Source organism: Lagenorhynchus albirostris, chromosome 3, assembly GCF_949774975.1.
Source record: "Lagenorhynchus albirostris chromosome 3, mLagAlb1.1, whole genome shotgun sequence".
NCBI lineage: Eukaryota > Metazoa > Chordata > Mammalia > Artiodactyla > Delphinidae > Lagenorhynchus > Lagenorhynchus albirostris.
In genome coordinates this window covers 35,648,557-35,665,523 of record NC_083097.1, presented here as the reverse complement: position 1 = coordinate 35,665,523, position 16,967 = coordinate 35,648,557, and the positions used below count along the sequence as shown (strand labels likewise).

The following is a 16,967-nucleotide window of genomic DNA, read 5'->3' as shown; positions in this document are numbered from 1 at the left end:
GAGAAATGAAATCAGTGAGAACTGGAAATAAAGAAATCACTTTTAAGTTTCATCCTCCCTTCTTCAGTAGTCATTTCAAATACTTAATCTCTTAAGCAAATAAATGAAATAGCCCTTGAATTCATGGAAAGACACAATTGTCTATAAGCCCACTTGTCAGGAATCACTAGCAGTATTTGGAGTACAGTTCTACAGTTCCTTTAGCGATTCTGAAATCCAAAATTTTATGCAACCTACAATTTGGTGTGTAAATTTTGGTACAAAACTCATTTGACAGCAAAATATGGCATAGACTGATGTGAGGCCGTAGTGTACTCTATCCAAAGTAGCATGAGTATTCATAGGAATGATTGATTACTGGGACTGTCCTAGACCATGCAGACAGGTACACTCTATCACGCAAGCTCTTATTGTCACTTTATAATTCCTTACATTTTAAATTATAACACACATCTAGACCCCAGTATTTTAATAAATATATTAGAGTATCTTTAATATTAAATAATGTATTAGCAATATCTAAAAATACAATATAGGTTGTTTTTGGTTGTAAAGTTGACTAGTAATGCTGAATACTGTAGAAGTGCCCTTTGCTGGTAGAAAGCTGGAGTCATTGCAGTATTTGATCATCCGTAACATTGTCAAAGAAAATTCTGTTCTGGAATAGATTGCTTCTGCCATTGCCTGTAACTATTTCTAGTAATGGGGTTTGCATGCTCCATTTTTTTTTTCTTTTTACTTAAAAATTTTTTTTAAATTGACTTGTATTAGTCACCTCTACCCCTGCCCTTTGTACTTCCCAACAGCTAAAACAATGACTCACAGTATAAAGAGAATTTTTTTAAGCTGTTAGGTTTTATTATCAAAAAAAGATTGTTTTTTCTTAAAGAAATGTTTTTGTGTAATTTTTAAGTAAGGGAAAGGAATTTTCACAAATGTACACAATGTCAAAATTTCTTACATGATTGCTAATTCATGCAATTCAATATGGGGCATGTGGAGAGCAAGGTACCTATATGTAGCTATTTCCTCAAGTCTAGAAATGGATAATTTCAAGAAGGGAAGGCAGGCAGGGGACACAAAAGCATGAATAAACTAATGGGACTACATCAAACTAAAAGGTTTCTGCACAGCAAAAGAAACTATCATCAAATTGAGAAGGCAACCTACTGAATGAGGGAAGATATATCTAATCACATATTTGACAAGGGGTTAATACCCAAAATATACAGAGAACTCTTACATCCTCTTAAGGTTTTAACTCAAGTTATACAACTCAATTTATATGATTTAAACTCCAAAGAAAGCAAACAACCTCCTTGAATAATGGGCAGAGGACCTCAACAGACATTTTTCCAAAGAAGACACACAGATGGCCAACAGACCCATGAAAGATGCTCAGCATCACTAATTATCAGGGACATGCACATCAAAACCACAATGAGATATCATCTCCCACCTGTCAGAATGGCTATTCTCCAGAAGACAGTAAATGACAAGTGTTGGAGAGAATGTGGAGAAAAGGGAACACTCATATACTGTTGGTGGGAATCTAAGTTGGTGCAACTACTATGGAAAACAGTAAGGAGATTCCTCAAAATCTAAAAATAGAAATACCATAGGATCCAGCTTTCCACTCCTGGGTATACGTCCAGAAAAAACGAAAGCATGAGTTCAAAAAGATACATGCACCTATTTACAATATCCAAGACATGGAAGCAACCCAAGTGCCTAAAAAAGGATGACTGAATTAAGATGTGGTAAGTATATACAGTGGAATATTGCTCAACCATAAAAAGAATGAAATTTTGCCATTTGCAGCAACATGGATGGACCTAGAGAATATTATGCTTAGTGAAATAAGCCAGACAGAGAAAGACAAATAGTGCATGATATCACTTATATGTGGCATCTAAAAATAATACAAATGAATGTGTATGCAAAACAGAAACAGACTCACAGATATAGAAAACAAACTTGTGGTTACCAGAGGGGAGAGGGAAGAGTGAGGGACAAATTAGGGGTATGGGATTAACATATACAAACTACTATGTATAAAGTAGATAAGCAACAAGGATATACTGTATAGCACAACAAGAATTACAGCCATTATCTTATAATAACCTATAATGGAATATAATCTGCAAATATACTGAATCACTATGTTGTATACCTGAAACTAACATAATATTGTAAATCAACTGTACTTCAATTTAAAAGAAGATGTGGTATATATACACAATGGAATACTACTCAGTCATAAAAAGAATGAAATCCTGCCATCTGCAACAACATGTGGGGGTATTACCTTAAGTGAAATAAATCAAAAGATAAAAGACAAAAACTATATGATTTCACTTATATGTGGAATCTAAAGAAACCCCAAACCAACCCCCCCCAAAAAAAACCTGAACAAACAAAACAAGAGAACAGACTGGTATTTACCATAGGGATGGGGGTTGGGGGCTGGTTGGAATGGGTGATGGGGGTCAAGTGTATGGTAATGGACGGTAACTAGATTTTGAGGATGATCACTTTGTAATGAACACATGTGTTCATAATGCTGTACACCTGAAACTTCTATACCAATTTTACCTCAATAAAAAAGGAAAGGCAAAAAGAGTATTTTATAGATTTCATAAGTGATCACTGATATTGATGTGAAATAAATGCAGATGGATTTTAGAATAAAATAAGCTTCCTTTCTTTATCCACTATTCCTACCTACAGGATATATCCAAAGTCATATACCTAATGAATGCCTACACAATCTATTCAATTTACTTTTCTTCAGGAAGGAAAGATAAAAATAATATACATTTCCTGGAAGATTTGGGGGAAATAATGTGGCTTCAAAAGAGTCCCTGTCCAGCAACAAATCCAGAGAAATGAGCCTGCACCCTGCACTGCAATATCCAATCTAGAGAAAGAACAGATAAATACTATTTATTCTAGTAAATAGAGAGCCTTATTTAGAAGCTAGAATGGAAACTCCTGAAACCAGAAATTTCAAGCGTCTCTGTAAGTGGACTCTAGGTGTCTAGATGGTGGATCCTGAGAGCAGGAGCAGCTTCGAATGGCAAGTGATTATTGGGGGAACTTCAGAAGTGGTCCCAGGAAGCTGACTGCAGCTTTGCTGTGCTAAGTAGCAGAGATATGTCTGTTCAGGTGTGAACAGTGAATGGATGTTTGCATCGTAGAGGAAGGAAGGTGCCTGGATGGCTGTAACACACAGAGGAGTGAGGTTTCCCAATGGGGAGCCCGATTCCCTAGACAAACACCTACTGAGCAGCCCTCCAGCTGACATCTCTCTCCCTCCAAACTGTGCAAATCATGGCATTAGTTCCTTTCAACTTCCCTAGACAGAAGCTGCTCACTAAGAGGGGAGATGATGTATTAGGGGAACTTCAATTTACACACTGCAGATTACACTGTTATACTATTTAAATCAAATTTTACTGTTCTCTAGTGTCTTGGAAAAGCTTCTTGAATAATCACAATATTTTTCTCTTCCACTTTATTTATTTTGTATCTACCCTGGAAAATACAGTGTCATAACACAGAAACTAAATAAACTAAATATGGGGTCATATAATCTGACAGAGTGAAGAAGAAATTGTGAACACACCTTCAAATACCATCAGTTAGGTCTCCCCTATCAATTCCTTGGCTACATCTATGGTCAATCTGATAACTGATTAGGTCAATATCATATATTTGAGCAGTCAAAGTCAGCAATTAAACTATTCAATCAAATCTAACACAAAATTTAAATCTTTCATCATAATTACCTATTAAGTATGATTGGATGCTAGCAGAGACAGAAGACTCTGAGATTGCTATGGTACAGATATATCTCACTAGGGCCACAGAAAGCCAGTATCTGCCTTCCCTCCATCAATGACCTTATTAATCTTTTTCTAGGCTGAGCCTGTGAATTGGATGTTCTCTCTCGATGATGAGATTTTCCTTCCTCTAGATTTTCCATCACACTACTGAGATCTAAGTTGAAAGGACATGCTCACATCTCTAATAATGCTATTTTGACTCTTCAAGGTAAGTATACTTTCTTTCAATTAACTTAGAAAACATTCTTTATAGCACTTATACTAAAAGAGTTCTGTTTGCTTATTTATTGGCATGTTTACTGTCTGTCCCTCCCATGAAACTCAGACACTTTAGGACTTCCCTGGTGGCGCAGTGGTTAAGAATCCACCTGCCATTGCAGGGGACATGGGTTCGAGCCCTGGTCCGGGAAGATCCCACATGCCGCGGAGCAACCAAGCCTGTGTGCCACAACTACTGAGCCTGCGTGCCTAGAGCCCGTGCTCTGCAACAAGAGAAGCCACCGTGATGAGAAGCCCATGCAACGCAATGAAGAGTAGCCCCTGCTCACCGCAACTAGAGAAAGCCCACGCGCAGCAACGAAGACCCAATGCAGCCAGAAATAAATAAAAAATAAATTAAAAAAAAAAGAAAGTCAGACACTTTATGGCAGGTCCCATGTCTGCTAGTTGATGGCTTTAGCTCCAGGATCATGTATACATGTAGTATAATATCGGTGCTTAGTAAGGCTTTGGGAATGAAAAAGGAATGAATATAGAAAAAAATATTCTCCAGCCACAGGCTGAACAGAGGAAGATCAGATATCACTGAAAAGGAGAAAAATAACTCTTGGGAAGATTTATTTGTTTGTTTTTCCTTGCTGCTTCTCAGAAATGCTGGTAAACATGCTGTGAGCATCAAATGCTGGGATGACCCAACCAATCAGATCTGACCAAAGCCACATTCAGCTCGGTTTTATTGGATGTCATTCAGAAGAGTATATTAATTTGCTTCTTCTCGGGGGTCTGGTATCCTGAAGCAATGTGCACTGAAGGTTAACACCAACGTCTGTGTTTCAGCATCTTAATTCTGATGTCTTAGAGGTCCTAGGCTAGAGGACTTCTGCTTCCTGCTTCTCTCTCTTGGCCCAGTCATGCTGTTTCACGGTGTAAGAGAGTGAAAGTTTGGAACTTCATCTGTCTTGCTGTGAGGGTTCGGTTGTCTACAAGCAAGGGGCGGGAACCTGGCTACTGCCTTCCCTGCACTGGGTAGAAGCCTGGGTCTGGACAACCTCCAGGGACTGAGCAGAGGCTCAGGGGAATGCTCCACTTCTGGTAGGATAGGACCTACAGTGTGGGAGAGAAATAATGAGGACTCAGAGACTTTCTCTGTGCCATGAGTAGTTTGGAAGCTCCCAAAAAGGCCTGCCTGGGAGTTGACACTTGGGTTCCTGCCTGGTCCAACTTCAGCCCCAGAGAAGCCGAATATGGCAGATCAGGTTGCTGCCTGGATCCGGAAAAGCTACAAAACCCCGGTGCAGGTAGTCACAGGGTGCCCACAGGGCAAGGACCTGGAATTCTGCCCTCTCTAAGCCTACCTGGTTGGCTATCTCAGCGCTTTCCCCTCTAACTTGGTTAGAACCATCACCTTGAATTCAAGTCCCATTGCTACAGTCACCTCCTGCCCAGTGTTCTAGTTCCCCTACTGTACATTTGTTCTCTGGGATATCTTTTCAAAATCATGCCTTCCATTTTATTTCTAGGGCTGCATAGTTAGGGATTGTGCAAATATGCCTATTGTTTATATATTTTTTTATCCTGTATTGGAAAACACGTCCATTTTTTAACCACAATTTCAGGCTTATAGAACTGGAATTCTGGGTCAAGAGTATTCTTTTTTTTGAGAATAATTTATTTATTTAGGCTGCATTGGGTCTTCGTTTGGTGCACAGGTTCCTGATTGGTGTGTGCAGGTTTCTCTAGTTGCAGCGAACGGGCTTAGTTGTGGTATGTGGGATCTTAGTTCCCTGGCCAGGGATCGAACCTGGGGGCCCCCTGCATTGGGAGCTCGGAGTCTTAACCACTGGACCACCAGGGAAGTCCCCAAGGGTATTCATATTGAAATGCTTAATGCATATTGTCACGTTGGCTTTCCAAAGACTCTTTCAAATTCATTTCTCAAAAGCTGCTTTGGGGAGTTACTACTTTAGCAATATTAGAACAAATGGAAAAGATTAATACAGACCACTGTGGTAGTCAAAGTTATATGTCATGGTTTCACTTTACATTTCTTTGATCTTAAGGAGCCATGGCCCTGGTCCCAGCTCCCCTTTCAGCCACAGAAGCCCCTATACCGCTTCCAGGCCTGAGTCTACCCACCCAAATCAATCCACAGGCAGAGAATAGGGAAGCAAGTTTTAATCATTGCTCATAATTGGAATCAACATAAGAAACATGACAATTCTGAGTACAACTGCAAGAAAGCTCCTTAAGACAGTATGGATTCCCTGAAGAGAGATTTCTAATTGAGAGAGCTGTCAGTAATCCAGGAAAGGAGGGACAAATAAGAACTGGTCTGCCCTACAGAGTCCTCCAGGCTCATCCCAGAGCAAGGGAGGGCCCAGGGGAGAAGTCCAGCCAGGCAGAAGGAGGCCTCCACTGGGGTGACTCAGGCTCCAGGCCTTGGGTTGAAGGGGCGCCGTGGGCCGGACAGAAGGCTGCGACTCCTTTCCTTGCCGAGTTCCACAGGGTTTCAAGCCTCCACGGGGTTTCCGCAGCTTCGGGGTAGGGGATGGGGATCGTCCTGGGCTCCTGGAGGCCATGTGGCCGCGTGTCTGTCGGCCTCCGCTGCTGCGGGCATCTCCTGGCTCTTCAGGCCCGATTGTGCCCTGCGGTGTGTGGCTTCGGCCTCTTCTTGACGGGACTGTCGCTCCACCCCGGGTTAGCCGTTGGCTCCTGGGCTTGTGGGTCTCGCCAGCGTTTGTGGCCGCTCTCCGCCTGGCGACCGTCTGCGTGTCCGGGGCAAGCGCGCCGCGGGAGCCCACATGCACAGTAGTGCGCGTCCTCGCAGAACTGGGGGCTTTGGCAGGAGGGGCGGCTCAGCGCAGGGAAGTTATCCAGAGCCCAGGCCCAGGCCTGTTCTCGGTTGAGGCCCGGTGGCATGTGGGGCTCTGGATGCGCCCTCCTCCAGGACAGCTCTTCCCAGGTGTAGTACGCGTGCGGTTCCATGGCTTCAGCCTCCTCCCAGGCCAGACGCGTAGCAGGTCCAAGCAAAGGGGCGAATGATTCAGCCCCATGCTGAGTGTGCCTTTTATAGGGTCTGTCTAGTACGGGAGATCGGAAACCCAAGCCCAGATAAGTGGAGATAGACACTCATTTGCCTTGCAAATTGCCTCGGAGCCTCGCGAGATTAAGGAGAAAACTGCATCTTGCTGGGAGGGGTTTGGAAATTCCGAGTGGTTTTGGTGATGGAGTTAAAGGAGGGGGATGGGAGGGGACGAGGGTCCCTGGCAGCTGCCATTCACTGGAAGAAGCCTCACTACTTGGAAGGAACAGCTATGCATATCACACCTCAGTTTCTCTTCTTTTAGCACAACAGAGTGGATGGACCAGTGTTAAGAGGTGAAACAGCCAGGTTCCATCTTTGCCAGAACACAAAGGTAGTTCATGCTGCAGCTGGACTGAGATTCCAGGTTCTCCTACTCCCTCGTCAGGTGGGGAGATGAGGAACGGAGTGATTAGGTAGGGGCGGGAAAAGGAGAGTCCCATGCCTACTTAGAATTCTAATACTTCTATTTTGGTCTACACTAGCTCAGCCGAATCAAAGGGACACCTCAAGTTTGCCCTGATTTTCAAAGCTACAGGGCACATTGAATTGAGTGAACACCATGTTTTTAATCGTGTTTGTTGGTAGGGCCCCTATCCTGTTTTATGTAATTATGGACATTCTATCATTAGTGATTCTCATTTCTCTGCTCCCCTTAGGTGTAATTTTTCCTATTAATAGCTATTGTATTTTTAATGTGTATTTGGTATTTTTCAGTGTTGTACTATATATAATACTGTTTTGCGTGCCCACGTATTCAATTCATGTGGAGGAAATGTGTTCTATTCTGATTTTATTCATTACTTTCCATCCGTTTGCTAATTTACAAGATCTTTATATGCAAATTTCATCTGCTGCTTCCAACTCATGCCTGTTCCCCTCTGATGAGCTTCTGCCACACTTTACCCCTCCACTGTACCCCAGGGGACCTTCAGATTGCTACTGAGTTACCATTACCGTATGGAATCATCTCTTATGGATCAGTGAGACACTTTCTCTAGGATAGGTACCCATAAGCACAATTGTGGCACAGAAAATGTATAAGCCCAATTTAAGAGAGTACTACCAGATCATTCTTTGGGATGACTGTGTTACAGCAGGCAGGTAGATAGAGGAGCAGAGGAATGGGGGCAGGTGCCGGGTGGCAGGAAATTACGCAGCTTGTAAACAGCAGGGGTCCATGGGCAGACAAAGAAAAGCGGGAACCTCCAGACTGACAGGAAACCACAAGTTTGGCGTGATATGTGTCCTGGAAGCAAAGAAAGGTGAGGAAAGGTGGGAATGTCCTGCACCTGAATGTAACCTGTTGCTCATTATGCTCTCATTATAATAAAATTATCCTTGCAGATAAGAAGTACCCATCATCTTTTCAATTATGTTCGCAGCCACCTGTGCGATGCCGTTCGCTCTCCAACTCTAGCGCCTTCTCTAGCTCCCCAAGCTCCAGCTGAAGGTGAAGGGGGGTGAGTAAGAAGGTCTCTATACCATGGCTCTTACAAAGCAGACTGCCACAAATCGACCGGTGGAAAAGCACCAAGGAAGCAACTGGCTACCAAAGCCACTGGCAAGAGTGCGCTCTCTATTGGAGGGGTGTAGAAACCTCATCGTTATAGGCCTGGTACAGGGCATGCCCTGAAATTAGATGTTATCAGAAGTCCACTGAACTTCTGATTCGCAAACATCCCTTCCAGCATCTGGTGCAGGAAATTGCTCAGGACTTCAAACCAGATCTGCGCTTCCGGAGTGCAGCTATTGGTGCTTTGCAGGAGGCAAATGAGGCCTATCTGGTTGGCCTTTTTTTAAAACAATAAATTTTATTTATTTATTTATTTTGCTGTGTTCGGTCTTCGTTTCTGTGCGAGGGCTTTCTCTAGTTGCATCGAGCGGAGGCCACTCTTCATCGCGGTGCGTGGGCCTCTCACTGTCGCGGCCTATCTTGTGGCGGAGCACAGGCTCCAGATGCGCAGGCTCAGTAGTTGTGGCTCACGGGCTTAGTTGCTCAGTAGTTGTGGTTCACGGGCCCAGTTGCTCCGCGGCATGTGGGATCTTTCCAGACCAGGGCTCGAACCCGTGTCCCCTGCATTGGCAGGCAGATTCTCAACCACTGGGCCACCAGGGAGTCCTGGTTGGCCTTTTTGACGATACCAACCTGTGTGCTATCCATGCCAAACGTGTAACAGTCATGCCAAAAAGACATCTAGCTAGCGAGCCACGTATGTGGAGAACATGCTTAAGAATCCACTAAGATGGGAAACATTTCATTCTGAAAAAAAAAATTCTCTTCTTCCTGTTATTGGTAGTTCTGAACGTTAGATATTTTTTCCCCCACGGGGCCAACAGGTACCTAAGTATACGATTGCAAGTGGAAAGATAGGGGACAGAAATAAAATATTGGCAGTTTTTCCATTTTCATTTGTGTGTGAATTCTTAACATAAATGTGGGGTCGTAAAGCATTAATGCAAGTCAAAATGTTTCAGTGGGGCTTCCCTGGTGGCGCAGTTGTTGAGAGTCCGCCTGCCGATGCAGGGGACACGGGTTTGTGCCCCGGTCCGGGAAGATCCCACATGCCGCAGAACGGCTAGGCCAGTGAGCCATGGCCACTGAGCCTGCGCATCCGGAGCCTGTGCTCCGCAACGGGAGAGGCCACAACAGTGAGAGGCTCGCATACCATAAAAAAAAAAAAAAAAAAAGTTTCAGTGAAGAAGTTCCAGCAGTTCAACTTTATAACAATTATAAATAAACCTGTTAAATTTTTCTGGACAATGCCAGCATTTGGATTTTTTTAAAACAAGTAAATTTCTTACTGACTGAAACTAAACGGTGTTTGTAGCATTTTTATCATACAGTAGATTCCATCCATTCACTGTACTTTTCTGAGTTGTCCTACATGCAAGTACATGTTTTTATTGTTGTCTGTCTTCTGTGCTGCTCCTGTAAGTTTGCTATTAAAATACATTAAATATATTTTTAAAAAAATGTACCCATCATGCACCGACGCCATGACACTTCTGATCTAAGCTAAATAAAGACAAAAGGCCTCATCCCCTCGGGAAGATGGAGCTGGGATGAAAATCAGGGAATATGACCCCCAAACTCCTCCTTCCCTAGTGAATATTCCGCCCCTTCATTTGTATGCCCCTCATAACTGGCTTGCCAAAGAAGCCCAGGGCAGCAACTCCTCACCTGTCTGCCTGCTCTCCTTCTGAGAGTGTATTCTTGCTTAAATAAAATCTCACTTTACTTTCTTAACCTCCCTGCTTCATCTCCGAATTCTTTTGCGACGAGACAAGAACCTTAAATTCACCGGGACCAAATGCAGCCTTGACAGACAATAGTGCAGGAGGATGACAGATTATGCATACATTCCCCACAAATTTGGCATGACCCAGCTTTCTACCTCATGCCATGAGCTGCATGGTTCCAAAGAGAGCAGCTATGGTGGGTGTTCTGATTCAACATTTTTCTTTTTTGATTTCTGACAGTGTCTCTCTTGAGGGGCCATTTTACAGTTTGGTTCTCAGAGTCTTTTCCCAAGGAATGTTCAGTCTGATGTCTGCGTCTTCCTTTTCCATCAAATTTCAGTTATCTTCTTCCTCTAATAAATCGCATGTGTAAACAATTCCAGGGTTCTGTTTGTTTCCTAAAAAGCATAAAATAAATAAAACAGTGACAACACACTCATCTTCATCCTTACTAACTTATTACAATCTTCTTTCTTTAATTAACCTGTTAGAAACGAATCTATGGGCTTCCCTGGTGGCGCAGTGGTTGAAGGTCCGCCTGCCAATGCAGGGGACACTGGTTCGTGCCCCGGTCCGGGAGGATCCCACATGCCGCGGAGCGGCTGGGCCCGTGAGCCATGGCCGCTGAGCCAGCGCGTCCGGAGCCTGTGCTCCGCAGCGGGAGAGGCCACAGCAGTGAGAGGCCCGCGTACCGCAAAAAAAAAAAAAAAAAAAAATCTAGGTGCCCTAAATGAAATATATATTTTTGAAGTTTACTTTCTGCGTTCAGGGTATTTTTGAGGATGTTTGTTTTGTTATGATCATGATTTTTCAATGAGAAAAAAGGAAAAAGAAGAAAAATCCCTCACAATATTTCATCTTGAACTTCTACAGTTTTCCCTTTGTACGTGTATTTCCATCAAGAAATAAATAAAATATTTAAATAATGACGTTTTGTTTTTTTTCTATGTGTTACTTTAATTAATGTAGGATCCCAGGACAAAGCCAGGAGCTCTTCTGATCTTTGCTGGTCACTAAACTAGCCCAGGGATTGGGGCATCAGGAGTCTGAATATGGGGAGGGGCCAGGAGTGCTGGTAGATGAGGGGCGCAGGGAATGGAGAGGAATTGAAACTGAAGATGGAAGAGCAGCTCCTTAGCTAGACCCAGAAGGAAAATTATCCAATAGGAAGGCTTCTAGCTGAACCAGAATCCAGAGCCACATTCGTCTTGGTCCCAGATTTGAAGGCTGACTTTGAGACCAACAATTGGAACTCCTTTGCCACTGGCCACTCTGGACACCCATCTCATACACACACCAAGCCTAGGGCTAGGAAGGGCACCTGCCCACACACCAAGAGGAGGAAAGAGCTTCTGGAAGTCCATGCTAGCATGACGCTCGCAAAAGTCAGGATCAGAGATCTGTCCCCTACCCCTTTTCATTTGCAGACTACTAATTGGATGCAAATCATTAAGAAGCCAGAGGAATGAGGTAGAGATGCCAGAGCACCTGGAAGATCTCAGAAAGGCCCCTGAGGAGGGCTAGGACCCTAGGAGGTACAGGAAGACTTAGTTGGGGTAGATCCCAGCCCCAGTGACGTTCTCAGAGATCCTGTCTGCCGGATCTCCTAGACGACCAGTGCACGTCTGCAAATTTGACAAGCAGCCACCCGGCCACCTCCGTGTGCACAGGGGACTCCACCACCCTCCTCACGCCCAGGAAAGTGAGAGCACCAGCCATCTCCACCCCTGCACCTCTTCCATCGCCAACAGTCAAAGTAGGAATAGACCTGAGAAAGAAGAATTTCGCATTTATGGACAATTTTATTAAAAGAGCAGAAAAAAATGGGTACACATTGTTTGAAGACACAATGTCGCTCATCGTGTGAGCAAACGGAGGGATGTTGCTGCAACTTCCATAGCCGAGGACCACCCAATGAAGGGTTTCAGCGGAAATCTCACGTTCCTAAGCGCCGAAGGTGGAGGCAGCCCGTATTCTTACAGGTCTCAGCTCGTCGGATCCGCTGCTACCAGCACTGGGACGTGCGGTGGTGGCTCCCGGGGCAGGAGCCAGGCGATGCTCCGAGGGGTCCCCGCCGTCAGGGTGCTAGGGCTCCACTCGTTCATCCTAGGAAGCAGCGTCACCTGCTGAGGGAGGCTGCCTGGCTGTGGCTGCGGAGCTCCTCGTCATCGGCGGCCACCTCTCCCGGGGGCTCCTCTGGCTCCTGGTGGGTCGCGGGCATCCCGTCCTGGGCTGGCGGTTCTGCGCCCCGCCTGGAGATGGTCTGGTTTCTGAACCCTAACGCAGAGGCTCGCAGAGACTGGAAAGCAGTTTGCAGTTTAAATCCAGGTGATCCCAAGAGAGGTGGCTCGGGCGGGGTCCAGAATCTGTCGATCTTTAGGCTGGGGGCGTCTTTGGCGCTGGCGACTCTTTTGCGCAACCCCAGGCCCGCTACTCACCACCGGGAAGTTCTATTCCAGCACGTAGCTCTCAGACCAGCTGACACAGAGCACCATGCTAGCAGTGCTGGAGTAGAGACTGAAGCGCAGGTCCCTCTGCCCAGGGGAATGGCCGTGATGGGGACGCCTAAAGGATGGTCTGGGATGTGGGAACCAGGAGGATTGGGGTTTCGGCTTCTGATCCTATCCCACGGTGAGCCAGCTCTCTTGGGACCTCCAGTGAGAATTGCTTTCCAGTCTCTCGGCTTGTGCATTGCAACTGTCGGCGACACAGACCCAGATCGCAGCGCATCCAGTGGCGGGGCGCAGAGACGGCCTGGGGCCGACCCCTGCGACCCGTAAGGATCCATAAGAGGCGACCCCAGGAGAGGCGGACGCCGCGGAGACCCGTTGATGACGGATCTCAGAACCTTTCCAGGCGGGGTTGCCCGGCTCCGGGGGCTGAGCACTGGAGCCTGAGATCTCTCCTGGTGTGGACCCTTCCAAGCCTCATAGCTCAGCTCCTGCCCGCAAAGAGCCACCATCACCCGGCCCAGTGCTGCTGGAAGCGGAGCCTGTGCCTCCGCCGTCTGCGCTCCTAGGAGCCCTGAGACTTCCGCTGAGACCATTCATTGGACAATGCCTCTGGTTTTACTCACACGGGATGGGAGGGCTCAACAGAATAGGCTTGTGGAATAGATAGAAACAGCGGACAAAGAGAAACCAGAAGGCTGCTAAACTTTGGAATCCTAGGAACAAGAACAAGCTAGCACAAAGAAAAGAAAATTCCAGGAAAAAAATTTAAATTTAAGATCAGAGTATAGGTTTGAAAATATGAAAGAGAAGGGTTGAGAGTAAATAGTGTAGAACAGGGAGAGGGCAAGAAAAAAAATAGCATGTAAATGGAGCTTCTAGACCGAAAAAAATGCACAACATAAAAGTTGAGAATTATGTTTTATTCAGTGGACTTTCTGAGGACTTCAAGCTGGAGAGGCAGCCTCTCAAATAGCTCTGAGGGACCGCTCCAGAGAAGTAAGGAAAGAGCCGGGATATATGATTTTTGCAACGAAAACCAGGTAGTCGGAACATCACAAGATTACTGTTAATTTTTAGAAAACCGATTTCTCAAGTTAGTGAATTTAGCACTTTTCTATGTATGGAAGATGCAAGAGTCGGGGATCATTGGAAACATTTCTTTGATGTGCACCTTAGCTATCTAAGGCCAGTATCCTGTTCTTTCCCATCTTGAGTTCCCTCAGGACTCACCGTCTGGGGTGGCTGTAGTGCCTGATGGCTTGACGGCCCCAGCATCCTTTGTTTGCTCTTAGGGTAGGCAACATTTTTCATCCACAGGCTGTGATGAAAGAAATTGAACAATAGGAACCGAATATCATGTGTCTCTGATGTGGTAACTGTTGAAAATTAGACTGTGTCAATTCATAATTTTTTTTGAGTGGTAGATTTGTCAGCTTAATGCATTATTGTAAACAAGTAATAAATGTAAGTGTATGCACCATTTGGGAAAATGTGTCTTTAACAAAAGATTAGGATTACTCTGTTGCTCAATATCATGTTTCTAATGGGGGAAAAAAAGGAAAACCTCTAAGTATTCTGTAACATTTTTAAAATTTTATTTATTTTTGGCTGCTTTGGGTCTTCATTGCTGTGCGCGGGCTTTCTCTAGTTGCGGCAAGCGGGGGCTACTCTTTGTTGCGGTGCTCGGGCTTCTCATTGTGGTGGCTTCTCTTGTTGCGGAGCACGGGCTCTAGGCCTATGGGCTTCAGTAGTTGTGGCACATGGGCTCAGTAGTTGTGGCACAGGGGCTTAGTTGCTCCGTGGCATGTGGGATCTTCCCAGACCAGGGATCGAACCCGTGTCCCCTGCATTGGCAGGCATATTCGTAACCACTGCGCCACCAGGGAAGTCCCTTTTGTAATACTTTTACTCTGAAAACATTATGGGTCAAGGAAAAAAAATGTGAATGGAGGGGGAATTTGGCAACTGTGTGTTTGGCAGGTGACACTGTAGTCATTTAAGGATGTTTTATTCTATTTTCTCACATCTTACTTTCTTGCAACTTTGTAAAGATAGATGAGGCAACTCTCTGAGCCATAGTTTCCCACTGAGGATGTGAAGTACTTTGCACAGCTCCTACCTCAGGAGTTCAAAGTTAATGATATGGTTTTCTTATTCTTTAGCATTTTACCACTTGTTGTCCTTGCCCTGGGCTTCTGTTCCCAGTTGTCCAAACAAAACTGAATGTAAATTCAGAGCGTAAAGAGAAAAAGATGAACACAAATGTTAATCTTTGCTCTCTCTCCCCTTAAAAAAAAAAACCCTAATAAAAGTTAAAAGATCAAGAAGAAGTGGGGGAATAATTTAAATTTTTTACAAAAGGTTAAATTCCATAAATAGAAAAAGTTCTTTCAAACAAATAAGAGAGATGAGACTGGGCTCATTAAATTTTTAAAAAATGCAAATTAAAACAATGAGATATAATTTAGACTAATATATGCTAATATGTGAAACTTTTCATTATAACCAACGTTGGTGAACTAGTAACTCCCAACCACTACTGGTAGGAATGAATTTGATAGGATCTTTAGAATCGTAATATGGCAACATGCATTAAACATTTCAACATCAATACTCTTTTGACTGGAAATTTCGTTTCTTGTATAAGCAAGAAATTATATTTAAAAACAAACGTGTTTTTCAGTAAAGGACTGAGAAAAATAAATCATGATGCATCCGCACAGTCTAAACGTATGCAGTCCTTAGAAATAGAATGGATGCATTATTTTGAAAATACATCCCAGAGGTTATCATTATAGTATGGGGTCCTCAGCTCTGGACAGGCTGGTGGCCGTAGCACCAGGGTTTGGAAGGCATGGTCTGAGTGGGAGGGGAAAGCACTGGGGTTCCCATACCCAGCTACGAATAGAGAAGAACAGAATTCCAGGACCCCTGCCTCCGTGAGCACTGTCTCTCGGTTCTGAGTCCAAATGGGAAATTCTGGCATTTCTCCATCACATGCAGCTACTTTGTATGCAGCACTCTCCTGTGCTGGAGCTGAATTAGGCTCAGACGGGAGCGCCAAGACAAGACTCGGTCCCAGAGCCCCGAGCACCTTGGAACCAAGCCCAGCCCAGCTGACCCCCGCAGGAGAGAGGGAGCCGGCCGAGGAACTCGACGGCCCCGTGCTCCAGCAGCTTCCCTTGGCCAGGCCTGCCAGACCCGGCGGCGACAGACAGCAGGACATCGAGACTCCTGACAGCGGGCCCCCTTCTGAGAGCCGCCCTCCTCCGGTCCCCGCTTGGTGGAGCCACGAGCGTCTCCTCTCGGGCTGCTTGGAGCGGTTTGGTCGCACCCTGCGCACCTTGAGCTGCGGCTGCTGCAGGTCCATCTTCGGCGCCTAGAAACCCTGAGATTGCAGCCGGAGTTTTGGGCACTTGCCCCGTGAAAAGATTCTGGGTTACAAAACCTGCCCTCTTGCATGGAATAAAAATGCAGTAAGACCTAACTTCCGAGTTCGTTATCAATGTTTGCTTCTCTTTCCCCTTGAGTTTCTCGTTGCAGTTCTGGTCGCTCAGCACTTGCAACTTGCTTGTTGGAGAGCGAGCGTAGGGGAAAAAAATACTGATATATCCGCTATTTCGCCCAGCTGGTCGTTTGCCCGTGGCAGTACTGCCCGTGTTGCGGAGCCAGAGATTGCTCGCCGGCTGGCAACAGCGGTAGTCGCCTCCTGCGGGCGCTCGCTCCTTCCCGGTACTTTTAAGCGTCCGGGGACTGTTTTCTGGGTCGAGCCTCTGATTGGTGCACCGGGAGGGCGGTTTCCCCGTCCATCCGGAAGTGTTTCCGAAGGAGCGCGCCAAACCCGGTCGTGTTTCTGGGCCGCAGGCGGGTTGACTCTTTCTCGCCGGCAGCACAGCTACTTGAGCAGCCCCGGGTGTTTTCCTTGGCAAAAGCGGTAAGCTGCACCGAAACCGCTGGTTTCTCGCCCTCTAGTTCCATCGGAGTGCGGGGCGTGGCGAAGCTCTCCGCTGCAGAACCCCTAAATTCGGCCAGGAGCTAACTGGGTCCTAGCATCGCCGCAGCCCCGCCTACCCACGCCTATCTCATAGTCGTATCCCTTGGGGGTGGCACGGAGCCCCTGTT

At 45.6% G+C, this 16,967-nt stretch overlaps 1 pseudogene; it reads left to right on the top strand.

The window, feature by feature from the left end:
- Positions 1 to 8,635: 8,635 nt before the first annotated feature.
- Positions 8,636 to 9,383, top strand: LOC132518036 (histone H3.3C-like; annotated as a pseudogene).
- Positions 9,384 to 16,967: the final 7,584 nt, after the last annotated feature.